Source organism: Pyrus communis, chromosome 12, assembly GCF_963583255.1.
Source record: "Pyrus communis chromosome 12, drPyrComm1.1, whole genome shotgun sequence".
NCBI lineage: Eukaryota > Viridiplantae > Streptophyta > Magnoliopsida > Rosales > Rosaceae > Pyrus > Pyrus communis.
Genome location: NC_084814.1, coordinates 1,299,644 through 1,322,838, shown reverse-complemented (window position 1 = coordinate 1,322,838; position 23,195 = coordinate 1,299,644). Strand labels below are relative to the sequence as shown.

General features: G+C 40.5%; 3 pseudogenes; 2 read left to right on the top strand and 1 right to left on the bottom strand.

Annotated features, from left to right (window-relative positions):
• The first annotated feature begins 6,576 nt into the window (after positions 1 to 6,576).
• LOC137711737 (elongation factor 1-delta-like) lies at positions 6,577 to 8,129 on the top strand (annotated as a pseudogene).
• Positions 8,130 to 9,727: 1,598 nt separating this feature from the next.
• On the bottom strand, positions 9,728 to 11,735 carry LOC137711189 (scopoletin glucosyltransferase-like; annotated as a pseudogene).
• A 2,468-nt stretch (positions 11,736 to 14,203) lies between these two features.
• On the top strand, positions 14,204 to 22,788 carry LOC137711721 (elongation factor 1-delta-like; annotated as a pseudogene).
• Positions 22,789 to 23,195: the final 407 nt, after the last annotated feature.

Here is a 23,195-nt window from a genome sequence, read left to right as displayed (position 1 = left end):
GATCATTTAGCCAAATTATGTATATTTATACTTTTATGAAAAGAAATTTGTAAAAATTGAAAGATAGATAAGCGCACATGGTGTCTTGAACACAAGACATCCTCATTAATTTCAAGCAACAAAACCACGGGTTCTAGTTACATTTTTTTGTCACTGGGTCTAATTTTATAAATTTATACTCTTATGAAAACATATATAAATATATGGCCTTAATAATTTTGGTGCCCCTAATTATCTTGGGCACCGGACGGTCGCTCTGCCACTGGACCTGGGCCGGGCCTGGTCACTAATGAATGGTTACAAGTTATATGCTTCGCGGATTTGATTCCTGTCACTAATGCTCTACCGCTTACTTGAACCTCCAGTTTGATTTATGTAATGCATTCATGGCTAGTGACGGGAAATAATATGAGGACATTGATCTATCAAAACTAAAGGAAATCCCCGATACCTGGCGGGGATAAATATGTACTCATGCTGCACATCAAGGTTGAGCAAATGAACAATTTGAAGGGTGAATGTGTTAAAACACAAAAGGAAACAAATTGGAATATTTGCTATAATCCTTTTGCAGCGAACAGATTCGTCGAGAAGATCACTGCAGATAACCTTAAGCAGCGAAGAGTACCCTCTCGCAAAAGTGTCGACGAGGGATTTTATTATTATTTCACGCTTCATCGAAAAAGGCTCTTGTTGGAAATACTCCAACGTTTTCTTTGTTGTCCCATACTCGACGTGCATTTTCAGCTATGTTAAAAGTCCAAAAAAAGGCTTATCCTGGTGCATATGGGTTTAGGAATTCCTAATTATTAAAGGATTTTAAACAAAAAAAAAAAGAAAAAGAAAAAAGGTTATTAAGGGATATTGAATACAGGTCTAGCTAGGAATCCCTGGTAGGGGAGGGTGTGCAAACTGTAAACTAATATAGATAGAAATATAGAGAGAGAAAGTCAAGAGAATTTAGAGAGAGAGAAGTATAGAAACTGTAATCTTCAATATATTTTCTTAACCTCCAAGCTAGTACATCTTTCTGTATTTATACATCTCAGCCTTCTTAACAAACTAACAACTTAACGAACTTTCTAATCTCCATACAAGTGGCAACATCCTAGCCTTTCATTATAATCCCTATCATCCCCCCACAAGCGCATGTTTGGAGGATACTAACATGAGATTGGTACAATGAAAGCGAAACAAAGGGGCACTGAGGCCTTTGGTTAAAACATCAGCAAACTGTTCTTTGGAGGATACAAACTGCACCAGTAGCTTGTGTTTGGCAACCCTCTCCCGCACAAAGTGCACATCAATTTCAATGTGTTTGGTCCGTTGATGTTGAACTGGGTTGAAAGACAAGGCAATAGCAGAAAGGTTGTCACAAAACAGCACAGGTGTCGCAGAGATGGGAATATGCAGGAAAGTAAGAATCTGTTGAATCCAGTCCAATTCAGCTGCCGTGGTAGATAAAGCACGATATTCCGCCTCAGTTGAGGATCGTGAAACTGTTTGTTGCTTCTTGGATGACCAGGAGATAGGGTTATTGCCTAAGAACACAGCCAGACCAGTTGTTGACCAGCGATCATTGGGATCCCCCGCCCAATCAGAATCGCTAAACGCATGTAAAGTCAAATCACCCTTAGAGTAGTTGATACCAAACTCCATGGTGCCTTTCAAATAGCGCAAAATCCTTTTGACAGCAGTGAAATGAGATACCATCGGATTCTGCATGAACTGGCAAACTTGGTGCACAGAAAAGGCAATATCCGGCCTGGTAAATGTAAGGTATTGAAGTGCGCCCACTACACTTCTATACATGGTAGGATTAGCATAGGGTACCCCATCATCCGTGAGTAATCTGGTGTATGGAAGACAGGGTGTATCACACGGCTTGGACTCAAGCATTTCTGTTTTAGCAAGTAAATCCTGCACATATTTCTGTTGTGACAGAAACAGACCGTTTGGGGTTTTAGAAATCTGAATGCCCAGAAAGAAGTGAAGGGGACCTAAGTCCTTGATATCAAATTCAGAAGTTAAATCCCGAATCACTTGTTGGATCTCAGGAAGATCACTGCCTGTGAGGATAATGTCATCAACATAGAGCAACAATATCACAGTATGGGCACCAACAGTCTTCACAAATAAGGAGGAATCAGAGTAAGTGTTATGAAATCCCAACCGAGGCAAGAAAGAAGTGAACCTTTCATTCCATGCCCTGGGTGCCTGCTTCAAGCCATAAATGGATTTATGTAACTTGCAGACCAAAGACAGATTCTGAGGATCCTCAAATCCAGGTGGCTGTGCCATGTATACTTCTTCTTGCAGAATGCCATGAAGAAAGGCATTCTTGACATCGAGTTGATGGAGTGACCAATTGAAATGTGCAGCAAGAGCTAAAACAATCCTCACTGTGGTGGGTTTGACAACTGGGCTAAACGTTTCACTGTAATCAAGACCCGGTTCTTAACTAAAACCTTTGGCAACTAATCGAGCTTTGTGCCTTGCTATGGACCCATCTGAATGCCTTTTGATTTTGAAGATCCATTTACAGCCCACTAAGTTTTTATTGGCTGGTAAAGAGACTAAACTCCATGTCCCTTGCTTATGTAGAGCACTGATCTCATCCTTCATTGCTTCATACCACACTGAACTCTTAAGAGCAGATTTATATGAGGCTGGTTCACTTAGGGACAGATCAATATCATTAGAGGTCTCAAGAGTGGAAAGGAACACCTTCTTCTTTATAATACCACTCTTACTTCGAGTTTGCATCGGATGTAAGTTGAACTGCGGGATAGAGGAAACCACGTGTACAATATCTGGACTATGATCAGGAGCCACAGGGATGGGAGATGTGGCTGAAACTGCACCAGTAATGGATTGAGGTATGGAGGAAGACACAACAGATGGTGGACTGGGGGATGGTTCAGAGGGACTTGACGGGCTGGAATTAATAAGTGGAGAAGGAGATGTGACTATATTCTGAGATGTGACCACATGAGATGAAAAAAGACCATCAAATGAGGCAGAGGATTTGGTTTGTGTTTGTGCCAAAAGAGTTGTATAAGGAAATTCATACTCATTAAACATCACATGTCTAGACACAAAGAATTTATGTTGAGACACAAGATAACAAATGTACCCTTTGTATTTGGAAGCATAACCCAAGAAGACACACTTGGTAGTCTTGGCTTGAAGTTTAGTGGAGTTATATGGGCGTAATAAAGGATAACAAGCACACCCAAAAATTCTCAAGTGAGTAATGACTGGGACAGCACCATATAGGACTTCAAAGGGAGACTTGTTAGACAATATGGGAGTAGGCATCCTATTAATAAGATAGAGAGCTGTTTGACATGCAAAAGACCAAAACTGGGAGGGTATTTTGGCTGTTTGTAACAGTGTGACTGTGGTTTCAATGAGATGTCTATGCTTGCGTTCAGCCATGCCATTTTGTTCAGGGGTGTAAGGGCATGATTTCTGATGGGAAATGCCTTTTTGTAAAAGAAAGGATTGAAGAGATTTGCTAATGTATTCACCACCCCCATCACTTTGCAAAACTTTGATACTTGCAGAAAATTGGGTGAGAACATAAGCATGAAACCCAACAAAAATGGCACAAAGATCAGATTTATTAACCAATGGGAAAATCCAGGAATATCTGGTACATTCATCAATGAATACAACATAATACCTATACCCATCCACAGATTTACAAGGTGCAGGACCCCAAAGATCACTATGCACCACTTCAAATGGAATTACAGATTTATTGACACTGGAAGAAAAAGGTAGTTTGCAAAATTTTCCCTCTAAACAACTTTGACACATGACAGGACTAGAGGCTTTGGGAAAAACAATATTAGACTTATGAAACATGAGAGATACAACAGAATTGGATGGATGTCCTAATCGATTGTGCCAGACATTAGAGTTAACAAGCTGACCAATGAAAGCTTTAGATGGGACAGAACTGTGAGAAGTTGCAGGACAGACAGTGGCCGGGGAAGAAATGGGATAGAGTCCATTACTGCACAACCCTTTGTATAGAATCCTCCCTGTGGCCTTGTCCTGAATCCAAAAACAGAAGGCATCGAAAATAAGCCAACAGTTATTGTCCAAACATATCCTATGGACCGAAAGAAGATTCTGTGTTAATTTGGGAACATATAACACAGATTTCAAGTGGATAGGATAAGCAGAAGGTTTAAGAACAGTGCTACCAATGTGAGAGACATGCAAACCTTCACCATTTGCAGTTTGGATGACTTTATTAGTAGGATAAGGAGATGTCAGTGATAAGTTGGAGAGATCAGCAGTCATATGATTCGTGGCGCCAGAATCAGTGATCCACATTTGGGAATTAGAGGTAGAAGCAGGTGAAGGAGTTGATTGTGAGACCATAGTATGATAAGCATGCAGGGGAGCCTGTGAGTGAGTCCTTTGTGACGGATAGGCAGCAACTGGAGAGTACTGATACCCTTGCTGTGAAGAGGACGCCATCGGGGAATAGGCAGAATGAGCAGCAGCACCAATATAGTTGGGACCCTTCTCATTATAAAAACAGAACCATGTAGTGTGATTGAATCGGCCACAAATTTGACACCTTGACTTCTCAGGTGGAGCAGAAAGAATAGGCTGCTGTGTATTGGGAAATTGACCAAGAATACCAGGACTTGGAGTTTGAATGACATGTGTCTGAGTAGGCATATATTGTCGAGGTGAAAAAAGTCCTGGTGTAGTGATTGAACCTGCCCTTGCCCTTGTTCTTATTAACAGTGAACGGCTTGAAACCACCAGGTACATAGCTTGGGTGAGAGAATCCTCTCGGAGGTGGAGTATTGGCAACCATGGCTGTCATAAATGGTGCATTGATAGTGGACTCGAGAATAGCTTCTTCAGCCAGTAATTGTGTCCGAAATTCCTTCAGAGAAATGACACTCTCACGTCCCCTTATCACAGTCCGAAAAGTATTGTACTCTGCGGGTAAACCATTGAGTGCAAGTATAGCAATGTCCTCATCCAGAAAATTAACCCCAGCAGCAGAAAGATAATCTCTGGCTTCCTTTATCTTCTGCAAATATTGAGTAATGGAATCAGAACCCTTCTTAATTGTTTGTAGATTCGATTTCATCTGAAAAATGCTAGTCTTCGAGACAGTGGAAAACTGCTATTGTAATCGAATCCAGAGCTCTCGAGAATTGGTATTCCCAATCGCACAAGACATGGCTACAGGACTCAAGGATGCAGTAAGTAATTGCATCAAGGCTTTATCATGCATCATCCAAACCAAATACTCATCACTATCAGTGGAAGACAACAAATTATCAACAGAATCGCCAGATATTGCGCTAAATCGAGCAGGACAGGGATGAGATCCATCAACAAACCCTAGGATTCCATTACTTTCAAGTAGTAATTTCATTTGAAAGTGCCAATTCAGATAATTCGAATAATCCAGTTTAACACTCACAGATGTGGAAATCGATGACACCAATGCAGTTATCGGAGATTGAAGAAGCTGTAATTGAGAGGCAGTTACCATTTTTACACTCGTGCAGGTCGAAGACTGCTGAATTTGGCAGAAATGTTGCTGAGACCAAACACCAAACACTTGGAGTGCACGAATTGAAGAAGACGAATCGCAACCAGTAGTACAGTTGCAGAACCCTAGGGATGAAGATAAACCCTAGATTGCAGAGTAAACACAAAGAATTCAACCAGAAATTACCAGCAAGAAGCAGAAAGAGAGATGAAGACGAAGAATCAGAGCTGCGGAAGACTTGGATCGAAGATCAAGCGTGAGCTTTCATGGCGATTGATACCATGTAAACTAATATAGACAGAAATATAGAGAGAGAAAGTCGAGAGAATTTAGAGAGAGAGAAGTATAGAAACTGTAATCTTCAGTATATTTTCTTAACCTCCAAGCTAGTACATCTTTCTGTATTTATACATCTCAGCCTTCTTAACAAACTAACAACTTAACGAACTTTCTAATCTCCATACAAGTGGCAACATCCTAGCCTTTCATTATAATCCCTATCATCCCCCCACAAGCGCATGTTTGGAGGATACTAACATGAGATTGGTACAATGAAAGCGAAACAAAGGGGCACTGAGGCCTTTGGTTAAAACATCAGCAAACTGTTCTTTGGAGGATACAAACTGCACCAGTAGCTTGTGTTTGGCAACCCTCTCCCGCACAAAGTGCACATCAATTTCAATGTGTTTGGTCCGTTGATGTTGAACTGGGTTGAAAGACAAGGCAATAGCAGAAAGGTTGTCACAAAACAGCACAGGTGTCGCAGAGATGGGAATATGTAGGAAAGTAAGAATCTGTTGAATCCAGTCCAGTTCAGCTGCCGTGGTAGGGGAGGGTGTGCAAACCTCTATATAAACAGATACCCTGCACATATGCCAGAGCACACCACAACATACTCTCTCGAGTTTTATCAAGGCCTGTGAGAGTTACCTCTCTCGAGTTTTACCAAGGCCTGTGAGAGGACATTTAACTCTCTCTCTCTCTCTCTCTCTCTGCAATTCTTTTGCTATTGAGGAAAAACCAACCAAAACCGAGCAATGGCAGTCACATCCTTTGGCTTCACTCGCCTGCTGGCCTGAAAAATTGGATGACTACTTGCTTGATCACAGTTACATCACTGGCTCTCAGGCTTCCAAGGATGATCTCACTGTGCATGCAGGTCTTTCTAAGCCACCATCTTCGGAATTTGTGAATCTGTCTAGGTGGCACAACTGTAAAAGCAACCATATAAGCTCTATAACAAACTAGCCAAGAACATAAGATTTAACCAACTAAATCACAATCATCACTCCAAATATTCTGTATATGCAAATACTGAAGTAATACTGCAACACATACCAGCAAACTGTTTGCCGAAGTCTTTCCCGTGTGTTCTGTCATAATAGTCCTTCATAGTTTGTTGTATGATCTCCCTATCCCACACATGGTGAAGATTGGATTTGTTTCTGTACCAACGCAAGGCTATCGTGTTTCCTCCCTCATCTGTCCTGAACCCGACATGCATTGGCTGATGAATATCTCCCACAAAGTGTGTCAAGAAAACCAAGGTCTTAGCCATATTATATCGACGGTCAGATGTGCCTTCTGTGTAGTGTGAAAACTGAGAGGTGAAGTTTTGGACGGCACCAGCAACACACATGTTCTTTACGGCATTGATCACAGGAAAGAATAGTGCTAGACACCATATCATAACTACGTTCAACAAATTAGGATTAAGAGCCATTAGAGAAATCTACACACAATCTTCTCCTCTTTGCAAAACTCAATGCTCTCCAAGTAGTAGGTACTTGGAACAATAAGAGCGTGTTTTTTGTGAGAGCAGCGACTTGTGGTTTTTATACTACAAAATATGGATTACCCTATAATAATCCTACAAGGAATACAAGACCAAATCCTTGTACGAGTTCTATTCTTAAGCTTATCAACACAGAGTTTCAATCCAAACCAAAGTTGAATTAACTCTCATAAACATATTAAGACTTGTTGATAGCAATCCGAGACAACAAGGATTATTACCAAACTGTATGAATCACACTCATACTCTAACAACAACCACATTGCTGCTCTTTTTTCTGCTGTTTTTGGAGAAGTATCTGGTGTCATTATCGAGACTGGGGACGCAGCTTCTACTTATACTCCTTCCGTAGCTGAAACAAAGGCCTCAGCTGACGATGGTGACGATGTTGACATCTTTGGCGAAGAGTTCGTTAATGCTGATCTCTTTGGTGAAGTGACCGAAGAGGAGAAGAAGCTTGCTGAAGTACGTGTGGCAGCTTTCGTCAAGGCACATAAAGAGAAGAAAGAGTCTGGCAAGTCATCAGTTTTGTTGGACGTGAAGCCAAGGGATGATGAAACTGACATGAACTGCTTGAGGAGGCTGTAAGCCTGTAAGAAGTGTGGACACGGAAGGGTTGCACTGGGGAGCATCCAAACTTGTTGATGTTGGGTACGGGTAAAGAAGTTGCAAATAATGCTTACAATTGTTGACGACCTGGTCTCTGTCGACAGTCTTATTGAGGAACATCTTACTGCTGAACCAATAAATGAGCATGTGCAGAGCTGTGATATCGTCGCCTTCAACAAAATATGATTGGAGCTTGCAGATCTATGGCGAGAGACGATAAATATATGCTGGGATTGAGTTAATGCAAAAAATTCAGTAAGTGTACACAATTGGGGCAACTTAACCAGAGATGTTTATCTGCTTATTTGGCTAATTTTACTCATTCCCCGGACCGCCGTGGAAAGAGTTGGTTTTTGCTAGAAAACCTTAAGTCTGGCCTAACATTTGGCATTTCCCATCCATGCTCTTTTATTCGAAGGAAAACTAACGAAAAGTCCAAAAAAACTTCTTTTTTAATAAAAAGCCATTTTTAAAGGTATAGTGAATAGTACTAGAGAAATGTATAAATGTGGTTTTTCGTTAAAAGTGAACAGTACCGAGAGTGTTTTGTTAAAACTCCCTTTATTTTACTCCAACAATACGCACTAATTTGGGAAGACTTTTTGGTGTGCTGGGAACAGGTACATTAAATGTTAAATGGTTTGATATTTGAAAAAGAAAATTGGTGATAATCAAAGACAGAGGAGGGGGCACCATTGTTGATCATTTGGTAGACACTGATCGACCATTTTAAGGTAAATGTTGTCTTTATCATGGTCATCTTAGATCATGAAAAGGTTTCACTTTAAAAAATTAATGGTACACGATCTCTAAATCTCAGGACCTGCCTTTCATCAGTTTCATGGTAGTAAGTGAAGATTTAGGAAATTGGAATTTGGTCCGTAATTAGACTGCCAATATTATGTTACAGCGCCATCTGTAACGCAATATTGCTGACCAAGTGATATCATTAAAGTGTTAAATTCATTGGTTCAACCCAATCAATTGTGCTTAAGCTACTAAAATGATGTTAAGTGGAAAATGTTTAGAAATAGAGAAGAGGAAAGTTTGCTCAACATACTCCTGCATTATCTAATGTTTTCATGTTCAGCATAAATTGGCATGTATTCATCGCTTCTCAATGGAACAAAGTTCCAAGAATCCGAAGGAATCAATAGAAATTCTAGGTTTGATTTATATTCAACGGTTGAGATTAAATCTCAATAGAATCCGACAGCTATTAAAATTCTAAATATATATTTAAAAATTAAATAATATATATGTTTTTCGGTTCGGTTCGGGATTACCGAAATCCTGAAAACTTGAGACTGATTCCCGTACCGAAATTTCGGGATTGGTTAGGTATTGGGTACCGAAATGACGTATGTTCCAACAATAAAAAGACCATGAAATGAATTATGGCACAACTAGTTCAACTTTCTTCTTTCTTTATATGCTTTTTTATAAGACATTTATTCTTCTTACATTTGAAGATATCTCAAGATATTTCTTTATATGTACCATCTCTAACAGATGTAGAGCCCATCAACACATATAGATCACATCTTTATTAGAAATATGATACAACGTGCTATAAAAAAGGTGGTACTACCATTTTTGTTATATTTTATACAAATCCGTTTTTACATGAGGATCTTATAGATGGTTGTCGCATGCGTGTTGAGGGTAGTTCACTGGGCATGTGCTGTTGAGTGAAGTAGGAAATGGGATCGGTGTATCCACCTCCTTCAATGGAATGCTTCAACATGTAATAAATGCTCGGAGATTTCAGGATCGATCATATATGATGTAAACAGACACATAACATTCCAAGTTGTAGTAAGAAGCGTGACATGTGTAGTAAAATTACACACATTCATTATAGATTGATACATTGAATAAAAGTGAAAAATCAAACAAGAAAAAGCTGATCACGAAGAAGTTGCTTTTGGCTTTTGGGCAACAAAATCTCTAAAAGTATCCAAAGCAGCAACCGAACTTGTTGGAAATCTGTGCTCAAATTTCTCACTCAGCTCCAAAGCTCGTCGTTTCATGTCCTCGTCACTCATCAGCATCTCGATTCCCTTCACTATATCTTCCTTCTTGATTAATATTTTCTCGTCAGGAATAGGGATCTGATGCCCTACTTTCAGAAAGCTTGCCACCAAATTGGCATCATCGTGTTGGTCCCCTCTGATTGGCCATGCCAAGATCGGGACCCCACACCCGATTGCCTCCACCGTTGAATTCCATCCACAGTGTGATAAAAATCCACCCGTTGATGGATGGCCCAGGATCAGCAGCTGTGGGGCCCATCCGTGTATTATCAAACCTCTTTTCCCCACTCGAGCCTCCATTTCGTGTGGATAGTATCCTTCTTCGCCTTCCGAAGCGGCCCGCGGGGAACCTGGCTGTCTGCCCGAACCGGATTGGACCACCCATATGAAAGGCTGGGTGGATGATTCCAATGCCTCTGCCAGTACTTTGTACTCCTCCAGTGTAGGTGCTACCGTGCTACCGAATGACACGTAGAGGACTGATCTGGACGGCTTCGAGTCTAGCCACTCGACCACCTCGTCTTCGGTGATGTTTGACCCTCGGGTGCTGGTTCGGAACTCGCGGTCGTGGAGAATTGAACCGGCCGATTTCCAGTATTGTTCGGGCAAAAGCGGGCCAACTCCCCAGACCGCTTTTCCAATTTGATCCGCAATGTACTTAAGGAATGGACGCTCCAGATCATCAACGCAATAGATCGGTCAGCATCTTCCGCCCACGGTGGTTTACCTCCTGGTTGCGGATGGCCCCTTCTTCCCGGGCCAGGTCCATTAAGAGACGGGTCGGGTGGAGGCACACCGTGCCCCGGTCCAAATGGAGGAAAACCAACTGCATCTTGGCCCGGCAGAGGCATACCTGCATTTGGGCCAAATGGAGGAAAGCCACCTACACCTTGGCTCGGTGGCGGAGGAAAACCTGCAGCTGGCCCTGTTAGTGGGCCGCCATCATGACCGGGTGGCGACGGAAAACCTGCACCTGGCCCTGTTGGTGGGCCGCCACCATGACCGTGTGGCGGTGGACCGCGAGACTGTCGTTTAACATCAGATAGAGTGAGAGCCATTTCCTCGGGTAACCCGGGGAGCAAACGGGTCTCGTCGGACTTGATATCCAAGGGCTGAGCCTTCCACATGGCATACTCCATGGCGGCAGAGCAAGCACCAGAGGTGAAGAAAGCTACGGTTGGAATTTCAAATTTCTTAAAAACTTTGGCAGTCCAGCCCATCATGACGTCAAGCACGGCACATACGGGCAGCGCAGAATCCGAACTCTGGCATCGGGTCGTAAGGAGTTTCTCAAGACCGTTAGCCATCTGGTTGTCCTGATCGTGGTGGCGGTGGAGCGGCTGAGGAGTTGGCTGAGGTGGCGTTGAAGGATCAGACGATGGGATTGATTCAGGGATTTCGGCGATTTGGACAAGCGGGTGCTGGCGGAGGGAAGAGGGGACGGAGGAGGAGAAGTTGGAAGATATAACGAAAACGGATTTGAAGTCTCGGGAGGCTATTTGCTTGCAGAGCTCCATTAGCGGGAAGAGATGTCCCTGCCCATAAAATGGAACGATCCATATCTCATTCGCCATGTTTTGAATTCGTAAGATCGTTGGGGATTTTATAGGGAAGAATTAACAAAGAATCAGAAGAAAGCTTTTTTTTTTTTCGGTCAACGATCAGATGAAAGCTTAGCTGCGAAGGAATGGGTTGGATTTTGAAAGGGAGAGAGACGAAAGTAGGCTAACCGCTACGACGCATGGACAGATACACGAGCCAGAATACATCAAATTTTTAAAATTAAAAACAAAGTATGGTATAGTTACAGCAATTTATCTCATAAGTATGTATTCAATAAAAATATTTTTTTTAATGAATGATAGTATTTACATTAAAAAAAAGGAATAAGTTTTAGAAAATACTACTAAATTGTAGTATTAAGCGACATTTAAAAATATATTAACAAAAAAAAAAAAAAAAAAAAAAAAAGACTTGCTAAGAAACTAATTTACCTATCTGCCTTCTTCCACCAGATCGTGTCAAAGGCCATGGCGGGGATATCCGCAAACCATCGGATACCCGTATTTAAACTGTCAAATACTTGTATTCATCTTTTAAATGCCATATTTGTTAACCTAGATACATATTAAATATGTGGCTGGCCGTATTAAAGCGTACTGTATCTATTCTTGTATTTGATACGCAATACGCAACAGAACTGGCATCGTAGGAGGTAGGGTTTGACTGTTAGGTTCGTTTAAACAGTTAAAAATAGAACCTGTAAAGCATGCATGTTTTGGTCGACAAGGAGATGTAATACTCTGAAACTTGTAAAGCATGCAAGTTTTGGTCGACAAGAGATGTAATGCTCTGAAACTTGTAAAGCATGCAAGTTTTTGTTGACAAGGAGATGTAATGCTCTGAAACTTTGACACCTGGAAATCAAGAGTCATACTTGTTTGTGACGGTGTCATTCTCTTATTAATTAAGTTTTTCTTCATCAGCACGTATTGTAAAGGGACTTGACCGTTGTGAAAAGGTTCTTAGTCTTCTGACCGTATTGTAAAACTATTATAGTTAAGTCATGTTAATTAGGATTACTTCTTTTGTTGCCTAATTGAGATGGATGTTCTGCCGTCTTGTACGCGTCTTTGATGTATTATTTTATTGTGTCGAGTTTGAAAACATTTTAAATCGTACTGGTAAGGTAAGGTAATTGTATGGGAGCATTGACGATTGAAGAATGTATTTGAAAAAAACTTCATGAAGCATTGTGTATATCATTCAAAGTTTTAACAAGGAAGTTATGCCGTCATCACTCATCAGCCAGAATTCTGATTTTGTCTTGTGTTCTGCAGCCTCGAGTAGAGTTTTTAAATTTGTTTTGATGCATTTTTTGAAACCCTAAGTCAACCTCCAGCACAAACTCATTCTGAACAAGCTTTTCAGAGTTCGGGTAGTAGGGGTTTGATTGACACAATGTTCTTTTGGTCACTAGGTGTCTAAAGAATGTATGGTCTCTTATCCTTGTAACATGATGTCAAGGTGAAAAATAAATGGATGTGATTTTAATGTCATATTCCGGTACGCTCAAACCGATGGAAGACTATCTAAAGCAACTTCCTTGAGCGATGGCGTAGTTCCTTACTTTCGGAAGACTTCCCATGGACCTGTGTAGCTCCTAGATGTCGCATAACATAAATAACAAAGAAAAAAAAGAGGTAAAGAATGTACTCATATCGCAGAGATATTGAAAAGAGGAACTATAGCAAACAACTATTTTTGTACGTCAATGAAACAAATTCGGTGTCAGCAGCTAGCAAACCTGAAAAGGGTCCCTCCGAGGCATCCCTTAAAATTGTGAAAGTAGTATACAGTCTCCTTAAGTGGAATTAGGGGTCTCGGAAAGTGCAGCGAGCTTTGGGTAGAAGAAAGCTAGATAACATGTAATCGATAAGGTCACTAATTAATGGTTACAAGTTATATGCTTCATGGATTTGATTCCTGTCACTAATGCTCTACCACTTACTTGAACCTCCAGTTTGATTTATGTAATGCATTCATGGCTTGTGACGGGAAATAATATGAGGGCATTGATCTGTCATAACTAAAGGAAATCCCCGATACTTGGCGGGGATAAATATGTACTCATGCTGCGCATCAAGGTTGAGCAAATGAGCAAGTGATATATATTTGAAGGGTGAAAGCGTTAAAACACAAAAGGAAACAAATTGGAATATTTGCTATGGATCCTTTTGCAGCGAACAGATTCGTCGAGAAGTTCACTGCAGGAATCTTAAGCAGCGAAGAGTTCCCTCTCCCAAAAGTGTCCGACGAGGGACTTTATTATTATTTCACGTTTCACCAAAAAAGGCTCTTGTTGGAAATATTCCAACTTTTTCTTTGTCGTCCCATTCTCGACGTGGATTTTCAACTACGTTAAAAGTCCAAAAAAGGTTTATCCTGGTGCATATGGGTTTAGGAATTTCTACTTATTAAAGGATATTGAATTAGGGTCTGCCTAGGAATCCTTGGTAGAGGAGGGTGTGCAAACCTCTATATAAACAGATACCCTGCACATATGCCAGAACACACCACAACATACTCTCTCGAGTTTTATCAAGGCCTGTGAGAGGACATTTAACTCTCTCTCTCTCTCTCTCTCTCTCTCTCTCTCTCTCTCTCTCTCTCTCTCTCTGTGCAGTCTTTCGCTCTTGAGGAAAAACCAACCAAAACCGAGCAATGGCAGTCACATTATTTGGCCTCAACTCGGCTGTTGGCCTGAAAAAACTGGATGACTACTTGCTTGATTGCAGTTACATCACCGGCTATTTGCTTGATCGCAGTTACATCGCCGCCTCTCAGGCTTCCAAGGATGATCTCACTGTACATGCAGGTCTTTCTAAGCCACCATCTTCGGAATTTGTGAATGTGTCTAGGTGGTACAACCACATCGCTGCTATTTTTTCTGCTGTTTTTGGAGAAGGATATGGTGTCATTATTGAGACCAGGGACGCAGCTTCTACTTATAATCCTCCTGTAGGCTGCAGCTGAAACAAAGGCAGCTGACGATGATGATGATGATGTTGATCTCTTTGGCGAAGAGTTCGTCGATGTTGATCTCTTTGGCGAAGAGACCGAAGAGGAGAAGAAGGTTGCTGAAGAATGTGTGGCGGCTTTCAAGGCATATACAGAGAAGAAAGAGTCTGGCAAGTCATCAGTTCTGTTGGACGTGAAGCCATGGGATGATGAAACTGACATGAAAGTTCTTGAGGAGGTAATAAGAACCTTGTTCTAACCTTCAACGCATGGCACATAAACTCTGTCTGTATTATTACTCAATAATATACTTTTCTCATCATAACCTGCCTTGCACATTTAGTATACTATATATATCTATTTCAGACTTGCAGGCTAAGTTTCTACAATCAATAACCACCCAACTAACCATCCAATCCAATGACAAGTGTCAAGCATCTAATAAGGGTTCCATGAGCTAACAGAATATACACATACCTATTAATTTGGATAACCCTTCTTAGTATCCTATCATTACCCCACCCAAAGAAACAGACCTTGTCCTCAAGGTTGAAAACTAGGAAATCGACGCTTGAAATCTTCATATTCTTCCCAAGTTGCATCGTCCTTAGAATGATTTTTCCAATGAACAGGAACTTCAAGAATCTGAGAGTTGGCCTTAGTGACCACCCGATGCTGAAGAATGGCTAATGGAGTTGATTGTAACAAACCTTCATTAGTGACATCAGGGAGCATAGTAGCAGGGGCCATACCCACACGGCACACCCAACTGCTTCTTCAAACATGACACATTAAAAACAGGATGTAATTTGGAATGAACTAGAAGTTTGATTTTGTAAGCTACTGTCCCAATCTTTTCCAACACCTCAAAAGGCCCATAAAACTTCGGTTGTAGCTTGCGAAATGGATGACAAGCCAAAGACTAGTGCTGGTAAGGAACAAGTCTGAGGTAAACCATATCACCGACTACTAAAGTGCGTTCAGTACGATGTTTATCCGCCTATTGCTTCATCCGCACCTGAGCAGCTTCCAAATTGGTCTTGAGTTGAGATAAAATCTGTGATCGAGTTTGCAAACACTTATTGACCATATCCAATTTGGTGGTGCCAGATTTATACGTTGGAACCGCAGGAGGAAGTTGGCCATACACAATTTCATATGGTGTGAGCTTTGAAGAAGAGTGATAAGAGGTATTGTAACTCCATTCAACCCATGATAACCACTGGAGCCACTTCTTTGGTTGCAGGCTACAAAACAGCGCAGGTATATTTCTAGACATCTGTTGATTACCTCGGTTTGCCCATCAGATTGGGGATGATACCCAGAGCTTAGACACAATTTAGACCCTTGTAATACAAAGAATCCTTCCAGAAAGCGTTGAGGATCACAGGGTCTCGGTCACTAACAATTGTTGCAGGCATACCATGTAGCTTGAAAATGTGATCTACAAAAATCTGAGCAACTGAACGGGCTACGTAGGGATGAGACAGCGCCACAAAATGTGCATATTTAGAGAACCGATCAACAACCACAAAAATAATAGTCTTCCTTTTGCAAGGTGGCAACCCAACAATAAAATCCATGGAAATGTCTGTCCAAATAGTTTGAGGGATTGGCAATGGGTTCAATAGACCTGGAGAAGCCAATGTTTCATATTTATTTTGTTGACAAACTTGACATTCAGCAACCATTCTTCTAATATCAACCTTCATGCCTAGCCAGTAAAAAGAGCGAGAGATACTTTTATATGTCTTTAGAAAATCGGAGTGTCCTGCCATCAAGGTGCTATAATGTTCATGAAATATCTTATCCCTCCAATTGGCAGTCGGACTCAACACAATTCTGCCCCTATGCTTAAGAAAACCATTATCATAATGGTAGTTAGAAGAAAATGTATTAGTAGCACCATTCAAAACAGAGGGCTCCTTGAGCTTAGAAATAATCCAAGGCTTCTGCTCCAAGTGTCGGTGCAAGTCGTCTAACCAACCCATGTAAGGATAGGAAATAACACATAATTGAGCCTCCGAATGCAATCAAGATAGTGCATCAGCAGCCTGATTTTCAATGCCTTACTTCTTCTGGATTTCGTAATCAAATCCCAAAAGTTTAGAAATCCATTTTTGTTGGAATGGAGTATGGGCCCTATTTTACAAAAAAAAAAAAAAAAAAAAAACAAATTCAGACTATGATGGTCTGTTCGTATAATAAAATGGTTGCCTTGAAGATAATTTTGCCATTTTTTAATAGCATGAACGATTCCAAGCATTTCCCTTTCATAAGCTGACATAGCTTGAGATCAAGGCCCAAGAGCTTTACTTGTAAAAGCTATAGGTTTGCCTTCTTGTTGTAGTACAGCACCAATGCCCATGTTAGATGCATCTGTCTCGATAACAAATGTCTTCAAAAAATCTGGAAGAGCTAGAACTGCTAGGGACAACATCACTTCTTTAAGCTTATTGAAAGAAGCCGTAACCTCAGAATTCCAGTGGAAGGCATCCTTTTTAGTCAAGGAAGTTAATGGCCCACAAATCCTTCCATATCCTGGTATAAACTTTCGGTAATACCCAGTCAAACCCAAAAATCCCCGCAAACCTTTAATTGAAGCATGTAAGGGCCAATCTTGAATAACTTGGAGTTTTGAAGGGTCCGCTGCAACTCCGTTTCGAGATACCACATGCCCCAAGTGCTCGATATGTGATTTACCAAAATCACATTTTGATTTCTAAACAAACAACTTATGCTGCTGCAAGACTTGAAAAATTGTAGTGAGATGTAGCAGATGCTCTTCCCAAGTAGAACTGTAAATCAAAATATCATAAAAAAAAATACCAGAACAAAGGGGCACAAAAAGGGTCGAAAACGCTCATTCATTAAACTTTGAAAGGTTGTTGGAGCATTTATGAGTCCAAACGGCATTACAAAGAACTCATAATGTCCATTATGAGTGCGGAATGTTGTTTTTTTTTATATTTGCAGGGTGAACTTGAATCTGATGATAACTGGCCCTTAAATCCAACTTGGAGAAGAATTGAGCACCCAACAATTCATTAATTAATGGAATGGGATATTTATCCTGGATAGTCAACAAATTCAAAGCTCGATAGTCCATACACATCCTCCAACTATTATCCTTCTTCCGAACCATCAAAACAGGGGAAGAAAAAAGACTATTACTGGCTTGGATAAAACCAGAATCTAATAACTCCTGAACACATTTCTCGATCTCAAACTTTTGCACAGGATTGTATCGATAAGGTCTTGCACTAGGTGGTTTACTTCCTTCCATAAGTGTGATCTTATGGTTATGAGACCTTGATGAAGGTAAAGTGGTGGGTGACGGAAGATTGATTCAAACTGAGACAATAAATCATCCAATTCAGCTTGTTGAATGTGAGATAAATCTCCCATTACAGTCACTTCAATGTTCGGAGCAATAAGAAACAAGACTACACCAAAAGAACCTTGATTCAGCAGCCGTTCTTGTGAATTTTGGGAATTAAATCAAATATTTATCGGGTTTGAATTTTTGTAATTTATCTTTAAAATTCGTTGACCTTTTAAGTTCACAATTAATGTTTTTGAATAGATTTCAAAACCACGAGCACATAGGTGTAGGCCATTTGTGAATCGGGACGAGAAAAGAGATGTTACAGACGTTTAGAAGTTTCTTAAATAAAATAGGATTTAATATTTTTAGGGGTTCCTACTAATTTGGGAAGAGAATAATTTAAAAAAAAAAAAAAAAAACAGATTAGACGTTGTCTAGATGGCAGCAAGAAGATGAGGGGGAAGGAAGGTAGTTGCGGAAAAAGAAGGAGGGAACAGGGGGACGAATCAGAGGAGCAAAGAGGAAGGAAGGAGGCCAATCAGAAACAAGAGAAGGGAGAGAGGTGTGGAACACCAGATTCCGTCGACCCGTACACCCATACACCCAACCCGTTGGACCCGATTAGATTCTGGTGGTTCCTAGCATTTTTTAGGCGAATTGCACTCAACCATCACCTGAAATCACCACCACACTTCTTCTCCTTCATTGTTCATTCAAGATTGGACATAAATTGGGCCAATTTGTGGCGTTTTGCGACGGGACACTGAAGGCTTCATCGGCTGCGATCCGCAAATTATCAAGTTAACTTTGCCAATTACCTCAACCTTAGGAACAAAGCCCAAGTAGTGGTGGCGGTGTCGGAGCGAGTATGGAGGTCGAATTGAAGCACACCCAATTCTAGGGTTCCGGCAGTTCGTGGGTGATTTCAGCCGTTTCCCGGCTGAATTGGACTTCAGCCTAGGTATGAAAATTCCTCCCCTCACTAAGATCTACTTGGCTGTAAAATTTGGTAATTTTTGGAAATAGTTGAATTTTTTGGCAAGTCGGGGCTGTCGACCGCCACGTGCAGCGGTGCATGGGCCGAGACCCCACCTGTCCTTCCTAGAATAATTTGGATACCATGGTTCCATATGTGACATTCAATTGACGAAAACCCATCGTATGACTATAGTTTTGACAGAGACCGCCGCTCTGACATTATATGAATTGACGATCCGATCGTTGGATCAGCACCAAACTTAAATAAGTTATAGAACATAACATTTGAGGATATTAGGAACTGAAAGATTGGGAATCCAAGTATGGATCTTCCCGGATTGGTTTCCTAAGTTTGTAAAGCTAAACGTTGGCCGCCACGTAGTTTTAGCGATTGGCAGAGATCCAACCGTTGGATCTAAATGAAATTTTAGTATGTTATTCCAGAAGCATAATGTGGACTTTGGAAAGTTACGGATCAGAAATCTGATAGGCGGATCTTTCGGTTTATATTCTAGGTTTGTGGACCCTACTCTCGATCTTGATCAACGGTTGAGTTTTTAATGAACTAGATCGAGTTATTATAGCGTATCGTTTATCTTAGAGTGATGTTGAGAACTTATGGAGCTTAGTGGGCTCATCGTGTTGACGTGTCTTTCTTGGTTGACGTGCATCTCGATTTATGTCCTAGTGGCACCATATTGAGTTATACATGTTTATTAAATGTGATTTCTATTGAATTGTTATTTTTATTTTTAGCCATCGATCTATGTTTATTAATTGTGATTCAACTGTAACTTGGCAACATTTATGAGATGTGGTTTGATTTGTAAGCTTGGTATGATGTGTATGATTGTTTTTATGATGATGTGAACCTAGAATTTTATTAGCAATATTATGTAACACTTTTATGCCTGTATGACAAGATAGTTAGTGGTCATGAGAAGTTGATAGTGCAGGTGCCTACGTTGTAAATCATAGGGATTGAGGTAGGGGTAGATTGTGTGCTGAACTGATTACACTAAGTAGCAGTGGTACTTAGATGGTCCTGCTTGGTATATCCGCGATGAGGGACCATACGTATTTCAAGGGTGATCATGCTTGGTATATCCACGATGGGGGACCATAAGTATTCAAGGGTGATCATGCTTGATATATCCGCGATAAGTGATCACTGCCTGCACGATGAGATTATGCCTAGGTTCTGTTTGATATATCCATGATGGGGGACCATACGCATTCTAGGGGAGATGAGGATTAGTTGTACTTGGTACATTTGATAGGCGATCATATTTTAGTTTGGTTTAGTTGAGTGGTCCGGAACCCGAAGTTGATGGATTTCGTTGAGTGGTTCGAAATCCCATTCTTTGGAGAAGTAGACTTGGCTTAACTGTGTCACTCTAGCCTTAGTTTTAGTATATTTGTGAACAATGGTTTTGAGAATCTTGTCAATTGAATTAGAAAAACTGTTGGACGTCTAAGTGACTTATTTGGGATTTTTTACGATTCGATTATGATTTCATAAAGTATGAATTTAGAAGATATGGATATGATTGTTATTATTGGTATTGTGCTTTGTCGGTTCTTTGATATGATATATGTTGTGAATTGTGGTATTATGTTGGGACATAGTGGTTTATGTGATGAATACTTGAGTGTAGTGAATGGTGAACTACGAATGGCTTGATCCCTATTGAAGGTACGTAGGCAGTTTAACGAGAAGGTTAGATGCAACCATAAAGTATACAAAAAATTACTATGTGATTCGATTCTCGAGTTATGCTTTGCCATATCCCAGGGGCGGGGTATGTTAGACATACGGGTATTTGGTGACGTCACGTGTCAATCCTGGACGTAAGTCGGGATCGAGGTGTGACAATTCTACTTGACAAGCTATTACTAACCTTGGTGCAAGAGGAGGAGAACTATATAAGCAATATTGTTGTTGGCCCAAAGTAAATTCCATCTTTAATTTCTTGATTTCCCAGAGAATGGGTCCCAAAATTCTCAGCCATTGAGATCCTAAGACAACATCACAACCCCGTAACTGCAAAACATACAAATCTAAGATGTATTCATAGTCTTGAATATTAATTTTGACCTGAGAACAACACCCCATACTGGCAATTGTACCCCCATTGGCAATCATCACATCAAATTTCTTAAGTGGATCTATCATCCAACCCATCTTCTTGGCCAAAACAAAGTTAATGAAATTGTGAGAGCTACCCGAGTAAAAAAGAATCATTGCAAGACAATGTTTAATAGACCTTAAGACCTTCATAGTTGGAATACTATCAGGAGCAGAGACATCATACATAGCACAAGCAGTAATACGAGCATTCGATAATTCATCATCCCCATCTACCACATGATTAACATTAAGAACCTCTTCAGATCTATCAGACAAATCAAGTAATAAAATTTGCTGATTTTGGCAAACATGTCATTTAAACCATTTCAAAGGACAATAATCACAAAGACCATTTTTCCAGCGTTCCCTAATTTCCTCAAATGTCATCTTCTTAACATTGCTCTGCTTAGGAAAATTAACAGAAGAATTGGGAGTACTTGGATCCGTATAGGTTGGTGTAGCCTTATTGCCACCCGAATTATGCCAAGAAATAATTGGGGCTTTCGAGAATGATCTTAGAATCAGCAAGTTTGGCATCGATTTGTAAGGCAATAGCCTAAGCCTCATAAACATCCAGTGGCCATATAAGCTTCACATTGTGACGGAGCTCCAGCTTCAATCCCCCGATGAAAAAACTTTTAAGCACATTGGAGCAATCTTATGGGTCCGATTGGCCAAACGTCTGAACTCTGTGATGTAATCCCTAACCAACCCAGTTTGCTTCAATTGAACCAAAGCTTTCGAAAAATCCTCAAACTTCGAAGGGCCGAACTCTCCACAGAAAATCTTAACAAAATCAGGCCAATGGGGAAAAATCTTGAGGCAATTCCACCACTGAAACCATTGAAGGGCTTCACGATCAAGATGAAAGGATGCTAATTGAACCTTGCGATTGTCGGCAACTGAGAAATAGTAAAAAAAATGTTTCGCTTTGTACACCGAAGCTAAAAGATCGTCACCGTCAACAAATCGTGGAAATTCAAGCTTGATCGGCGGTTGGCGAAACTGAAATTAAGAATCTTGATGGTGAAATCAGGGATCTTGACGCTTGAATTGAAAATTAGGATCAAGATTCTGATCGCTGAAGGTTTCGTTTGAATAAATGGGATTGCCCCCCAATTCCAACGAACCCACACGGTCACGCCCTTGTTCTTCCATGGTAGCAGAATGAGATTCGACCAACAAGAGACGAGTATCCATTGATGCCATGAATTTGGACATTTGGACTGCGATATTTTGGACCGATTCTTCGATTCTGGAGTTCGAAGCTTCAAGGGCACTGACGCAAGCATCCATCTTTGTGGCACAAGTGGTTCATCTCGGTATACGCAAGGGAAACGTGGGATCTTACAATTGGCTGATACCAATAATAAGAACCTTGTTCTAACCTTCAACGCGTGGCACATAAACTTTGTATGTATTATTACTCAACAATATACTTTTCTCATCATGACCTGCCTTGCACATTTAGTTTGCTATATATATCCATTTCAGACTTGTAGGCTAAGTTTCTACAATCAATAACCACCCAACTAACCATCCAATCTAATGACAAGTGTCAAGCATCTAATAAGGGTTCCATGAGCTAACATAATATACACATACCTATTAATTTGGATAACCCTTCTTAGTATATCCTATTAGGAGGCTGTAAGAAATGTCAACATGGAAGGGTTGCATTGGGGAGCATCCAAACTTGTAGATGTTGGGTATGGGATAAAGAAGTTGCAAATAATGCTTACAATTGTTGACCTGGTCTCTGTCGACACTCTTATTGAGGAACATCTTACTGTTGAACCAATTAATGAGTATGTGCAGAGCTATGATATCGTTGCCTTCAACAAAATATGATTGAAGATTGCAGATCTATGGCGAGAGACGATAAATATATGCTAGGATTGAATTAGATTGAATTAGGGTTTATGTTGCTAGGATATTTTGTGTCTTGTTTGTTCTTGCTGCAAGATTTGAGACATATTATCTTTGGTTTTGATCAAAATATTTACTCGGTTTTATATGCTTACCGTTTCTTTTTAATATGCACGAAAGGAGCAAGTTCTTGTTCTTGTCGACAAGCAATAATTGAAGATCGACTTAATTAATCGCACTGCAGAAACAAAGCGTAAAATTTTCGAATGTAAAGCTTGATTAGATCAAAAGGTTTGAGCATAAGTAGGGTTTTGAGGAAGAAGGAAAAACTTCCTTGATATGCAAGGGAGTCCAACACTACTGTATATATATTTAAAAAAAAAAGAAAA